The sequence below is a fragment of the Triturus cristatus genome, chromosome 4_1 (genome assembly GCF_964204655.1).
Source record: "Triturus cristatus chromosome 4_1, aTriCri1.1, whole genome shotgun sequence".
Taxonomy (NCBI): Eukaryota; Metazoa; Chordata; class Amphibia; order Caudata; family Salamandridae; genus Triturus; species Triturus cristatus.
In genome coordinates, this window is record NC_140585.1 from 105,692,736 (window position 1) to 105,699,602 (window position 6,867).

Consider the following 6,867-nt stretch of genomic DNA (forward strand, 5'->3'; position numbering starts at 1 on the left):
TAGAAACAAAACTTCGGAGCCTCCGGGATGGGTATCACACTTGGTAACGGAGCTCAAAGCACACTACGAACAGCTTATAAAATCTGAACTTGAAGCTGCAATGAGACGTATTGATAAACTGACCACATTGATAGATTCATGGGGGAGTAAAATTGATGCCATTTTGCATACTATTGAATCCATTAAGTCCCCAAACCGGGACACTGCCTTTCAACGAAATCAGGTAACTTCACCTGTTTGTACTCTAGAACCCCCCACTGAAGGGCAAAAACTAATTGCGCCAATGAACGTGCTCACTGGGACTAATTGTCGAGCCCAACAAAATCAGGCCCCAGTTATTCTCCAACATAGGGCGTTTCATTTCTCAGACAATGCCCACAGGCCTCGGGCTATGGCAACTATTTCAGGTTCGCCAACTGAACAACAGCCACAAAGACCCCATGAAGCAGACACCGGGAATTTATTTCAATCCAAGTCAAGGGAAATAAACTCTACATTGCCCAGTATAGATTTGCCCCCAGCTTCCACTCCTTAAGTTGTCATCTTAGCTAGAGTACCAGAGCTGGAAATAGGTCGAGGGGAGTCATATTCTGAATTGAAAAACAAAATCACTTATTGGTTGAACAAGAACAGATCACTCCCCTATTTAATACATAGAGAAATCCTATTCACACGCAGTGTTAGCTGGTTGGGGCAGAGGCAAAAAGAAATACTTGGGGATTGTGTCCTGATTAACTTTAGAGACAGCAGGGTGGTCCAACATATCCTTGGATGGGGATCCTCCAGAGAGACAAGTGGCATTCAGACACTTTCCCTGGGCTATTTCTACCCCCCTAGTCCCTTGATAGACAGAGTGGGAAGTGTGTACAAAAAGTGGGAACTGAGAGCTCAGAGTGGAAATTTGCTAAACATGGGCCGGGGTTGTGAAAACATTATGTCTTTTAACATCCCCGTCAATAATAGATTTAGTCCCCTGGATCTGGTTGATTGACTAAATCCCACCCGTAATAATTTGACCTACACTAACAAGCAGCCAGTTGAGCCCCAAAACTGTGAAAGATTTGAAAATAGTGATCAACGCTATGAGGACATCTATGAGGCTATATCAGCAGCTAGTACCCCTAGTGTCTCGGTTAGGACACCTGGGGATTATGGCTGCACCCCACAGGATGAGGCAGGGACCCATGACCAGGCTAAAACTTTGTACCAAGTAACACAACAGGATGGGTGTCGTTTGTACACTCAGACTGTAACTTTGGAAGAAACACAGAGTACCAAGATTCTATCCTGGAATATAGCAGGTCTTAGCTAAAAAATGGATCTCCCAGATTGGGGAGACTATATAGACTGCCACGAGTTATGCCTCTTCCATGAAACATGGTCAAGGTCAGATTTGCACAGAGTGGGATATGTTGCATATTGTGCCCCAGCCGTCCAGGGGCTCAGGGGGGAACATCAGGGGGCCTTTGTATTTGGGTCGGCATACATCTGTGTTGCAATAATAAAATGATAGACATTCTTTCCCCTGATATCCTGTGTATCCTCCTTTCTTTTCATAACACTCTGAAGATTGCGATTATTAATACTTACTCTCGTCCAGTGAGGCAGGGGCAAACCTCACAGACCTTAGATTGTTTGGCCACTTTCCTATATACTCTACCCGAGTCTACACATGAAATCATTGGAGGGGACTTCAATTGTCATTTTGAACCCCTAAATGGCATAACTACTACCATTACAAGTGAGGAAGATTCGGTTTGGTCAATTCCAGATTGTAACATTTACCCAGTAAGGGGTTGGACCCCTTTAGTTCTGCAGAAGAACTCACTTACACTTAGCCACTCACTTAGGGCATGCAATGGTCGATTCTCCTCTGACAGTCCGGGTCATTTTACTTTTAATAAGCTGGGACAGGCATCTAAAATTGATTACATCTTGGTAGATGTTGAGTTATGGCATAGAACTACAGACTTCTCGGTTAAACTCCGTTGTGAAAGTGACCATAACCCATTGGTGTTAGAAGTAGATCTCCCGCAGCCCAAGGAAGAGCTGAGTACACCCACACAACCTGTCCCAAATGTAATCGCAACCGAAGGAGGTAGAAGAGTACGCTGGGGAACATTTGCACAATCGATAGAAAAAGTGGCCACTTTGTATAAACAAATTATTCCCTTCATAGAAACCGCATTCCGAGTGTCTGAAGACTTTCGGGGTTCTGAATCTCAGCTGGCACAAGGTTAGAACCACCAGGATATGTTTTTAAATCTGACAGACTTTTTTTATATTGGCGAAAATAATAGTAGTTCCGACCCTAAACCCAAACACCCCTGGTATAATAAAGCGTGCAGGGAAGCCAAGCACGCTTTATTACTCGGGATTAAGGTGAATGACAGCCTACGTATTAAAGAAACCAGGGCACAGTATAAGAAATCACTAGCTGAAGCTAAAGCAATGTGGGAGATAGGCAAATGGGAAGCAATTAAGAAAGCTTTAGACAACAGAGATACGAGAGGCTTTTGGAATCTAGTGAAAACCGCAAAATCCGAAGGCAACTCACCAATTGAAGCAAACTTGGGGGAAGAAGTCTGGAGATCCCATTTTAAAGCTTTATACTCAAAGGCCCCAGATGGAGCTGTAGCTGTCAGGGAATCAACAAGAGATAAAACCCTCCCAAATATTAGTGCACCTCTTTGCACAATGAAAGAGGTTACAGTGGCACTGGGCAAATTGCTTCCAAGTAAGGCACCAGGGCTGGATAGAATTCCTGGTGACCTATTTAGAAACAAACAAGTAGTGTGGGCACCTTACTTAAGGGCATTATTTAACGTCATCCTTCAAGGTATGGCGTTGCCCCCGACCTGGTCAGGAGCAGAAATCATTCCTATCTATAAAAAAGGTACCCCGCTCAATCCGGCAAATTATAGCCCAATAAGTCTTATTGATGTCACTCAAAAGATATTTGCCCGTGTTCTCCTGGGCCGTTTGCAATCATGGATGGATGATAAGAACGTATTAACACCTTTACAAGCTGGTTTTAGGTCTAAAATCTCAACTATCGACCAGATCTTTAGATTGCAATTGATCCATTGGAAAACCGTAACCTTGGATGGTGGCAGTCTTTATCTAACCTTCGTGGATCTTAAATCCGCATTCGATATGGTGCAGCGTGATCAGCTATGGGGCCTACTCCACGACATGGGAGTACCAGCATATTTATGCCATCAGTTGAAGTGCTTACACCAGGATACGTATGCGAGAATAAGATATGATAAGAAAGGGGAATTGACAGCTCCCTTCCCTGTAGAGAAAGGGGTGAGACAGGGATGTGTGTTAGCCCCGACCCTGTTCTCCCTCTTTTTAAATGGTTTAATTGAAACTCTACTGGCAGTAAAAGATATAGATTCACCGAGGTTAGCGAACCGCAAAATACCAGCTTTAATGCTCGCTGACGATACGCTGCTACTGTCTAAGTCCTCCATGGGGATGCAGCGGGTACTGGAGGAGTTCTGTCTATTCTGAAGGAAGAGGGATCTGGAGATAAACCTCCAAAAAACAAAATATATGGTCTTCCATGCTAATACTAGTGATTGCCCACACCCCCAAATAGAAGGCAGGTCTCTAGAGAGGGTGTCCATCTTCGATTATTTGGGCCTCACACTTAATGATAAAATGGACTGGGGGACCCAAGTAAAGAAAGCTAATTTAAAATTGATTCAGTCCATAGGGGGCATTCTAAAAGTACATAAAAACTGCACCCAAAAAGTGGTAGGCCCAGCTGCAGAAATATATAAAATCCAGGCAAGGAGAGCGTCATTATATGGAGCAGAACTTTGGGGCCATTGCCCGTCCACTACATTATCTATAACAGAGAACACCTTCCTTAGGCAGCTGTTGGGTCTTCCTAAGAGCACCCCCTTTTCACCTTTAAGGATGGATTTGGGTATTGGCCCCATTGCTGATATAATTGCTTCCCGATCACTTTTATTTTGGCGCCGTCTATGGAGCACGCCTGAGCTACAAAACTATAGGGAGGAATTGAAGGATGTTATGTCCATTTTAGGAGCAGGGAATATTCCTTGGCTGTCCCACATTAGGAACACATGTCACGCACTGGGGAGGGCAAACATGTGGTTAGCACCCGAAGCGACCTGCCCCTCCATTCCTAAAAAGTACCTATTCCTCGCCTATATAGAACATACATTTGCCCAACTGTCGCAGAGCATCAACTCATGCAGTCTGACCTCCGGGTTTCTGGATGTCAAACAGCAATACAAGTTAGAGTTGGCTCTGGATAGCATTCAACCTCTTATGGCAAAGAAACTGTTTCTGTAATTTAGACATGGGGTGCTCCCACTCCGAGCATTTACAAATAAATGGAAGGGAACCATTAAATTAGACTGCCCTGGGTGCACTTTGACCGATGAAATAGAACTCCATGTTCTATTCTTCTGCCCTGCCTATAGAAGGTCATGGTCTAAGTGGCTGCTCCCGCTTTGCAGAAATGAGGGGATTAGAGACCACACTGAGGCCTTTAGGCTATTAAAATATGAGACACACCCACTATTTGTATTTGCCACCTCTAGATTTTTATTTGCGATGTGGTGTATACGCAGAGGCATTATAAACAAAAACAAGCTCAGAAATAATTCAATTGTGTTCTCCTAATAATTATGCTGCTGAGCTAATGTTTGCACATTCTCCCAACTAGAATAATTGCTCTGACTTTTTCTGCTAAGCTATTTTATAATGTTATTACTTTTAAAATGTATATATTGTAAATGTTTTTAACGCTTTTAAATTGTGTACATAGAATACCTGGTAAAGGCTGACACCTAAGGTTGTTAACTACGGGGTGATGAGTAGTAGTGGGGTTGGAAAATACTTTAAAAAATGTGTAATATACCATCTCTCCCAGTATTAATGACATTTAGTATTATGTTTAGGTGTATAATTGTCGTGTATTATAAGTTTTTGTAATACATGTAATGCTATAATCATTCGTGCTTTTATGGCTGCATAGCTGAAATAAAGTTTTCTTGACTGACTGACTGACTTATTTGCTTACAAATTAAGCACTCTCAGGTACTCAGTACTGGAGAGTAATAAAGCACTGGTTGTACTTTAGAACTTCAAGGGCATCAGCGAGATGGAAGCTGATCCTACACACGGTGGTTCAGGGCAGTTTAAAGAATGTACTTTTCTCAAACATAGAAACAAGATGTTTGGCCTGAACTAATAAAACATGCAATAGATGATGCTGCAGACATACCTGATACATTCTTGCACCCACACCTCCTGGACCACGAGACGTCTGCTCGGAATTAGAGGCACATGTTGGATGCATCATCACCTGTAAGGGTGGAGAGGGAACCCACTGAACACCCCTCACAATGACACTCAAAGGAGATGAGTGGGAGTTCATCTCTGTAGACAGCTGCAGGGAAACTTGACTAGGAGCACAGGTCAAAATCCGTCTAGGTGAGAAGGTGGCTCGAGCTGTGAGGTTTTAAAGACAGGAAATAAGGAGTTAAGAAAAGTGAAATGATGGAAGGGAATGAGGGAGAAATTGACAGTATAGGTGAAGAAAAGAAAATGGGAGTGAAGAAAAAAGTAAGGGGAGATGAAGGGAACGGAAAAGGGGAAGAGGATGAGAAAAAGGCAAGAAGAGAAAGGAAAAGAAAGGGGAGTCAACAGGAGGAGGGAGAAAGGAATGAGGGAGGGAGGGATGGGTAGAAATGGATGGAGGGCAGGTTGGGTAACTCTGCAATTATAGAAGTAATACAAAAAAGAAAAAAGCTAAAAGAAATCTTTTGTCTCATCCTAGATTTTTTTTAAGGGCTTCCTTCTAAAAACACCAAGTTGGACCACAAGTGAAAGTGGGATACTTGGGCGACTATGATGCTTAGCCATAAAGTCATTTTAAATGGATATTCAGGAGCGGTTTGAAGCCCTCTTTGAGGCCCTCCGGAATAAAGAAAAGAGGCCCGTTGAACAATAGGCAAATGAAGGAATAAAAACAAGAGAAATACATAGGCGACAATAAAAATGGATGATGCGGAAGGTCTAGTGAAATGAGGATGCAAATGCTAGCGTTACCACTAAATCCGAAAAGCAATGCAGACTGCGGGGAGGTTTGGAGTAGGAAGAGATCAAATGAGCCTGCCCTTGTAGTCAAAAAATTGTAGTCCTGTTGCCGGTAGAAGCTGTTCGATTTGGGGAGTAGATACTTAATGACTGAGAATTGTTCGAAAGGAAGAATTGGAAAACGAGTAAAGAACATAAAATGGTCACATTAGTAATGAGCATAACACCCTGACATTAAAGTAAAGGCAAATGAGTGGACACGGTAGATATGGATAAAAGAAGCTTCCCTGACCGGGAATCGAACCCGGGCCGCGGCGGTGAGAGCGCCGAATCCTAACCACTAGACCACCAGGGAGGACTGATACAGCATCGTCACCACTATACAGCATCGTCACCACTATTGTAAGTCAGCGTGACGGCTTCGCCGTAGCCCACACCATCTTAGACGTTATTTTTAAATAACACGCGCACCACGCCACCAAATGTCCTTCTCACAGGACCAGGCACTGATCCCTACACACCCCCCTCACTTTACCCACTTACAAACAACAGGCTCTTTTCCACACTTGTTAGACTTCTCAATGCACTTTACAACCACAAGGGCAGCAGCGACGTCACACATGGGCGGCCCCTCACAGCAGCTGAGGATGCTCTGCTCCCAAACATGGCAGGGCGCCCTATTAATGCACCCCGGGCCTAGTGCCGGTGGACTTAGAGCAGCCGAGGAGACCCCCCTTCTCGCCCCTCATTGAAGAAAGGGGTGAGGGTGGGGCATCGAATCAA

At 43.9% G+C, this 6,867-nt stretch overlaps 1 non-coding gene across 1 annotated transcript; it reads right to left on the bottom strand.

The window, feature by feature from the left end:
• Window positions 1-6,367: 6,367 nt before the first annotated feature.
• TRNAE-CUC (transfer RNA glutamic acid (anticodon CUC)) lies at window positions 6,368-6,439 on the bottom strand. The gene has a single exon. It is a non-coding gene; the product is annotated as a tRNA-Glu (tRNA).
• Between the last annotated feature and the right edge of the window lie 428 nt (window positions 6,440-6,867).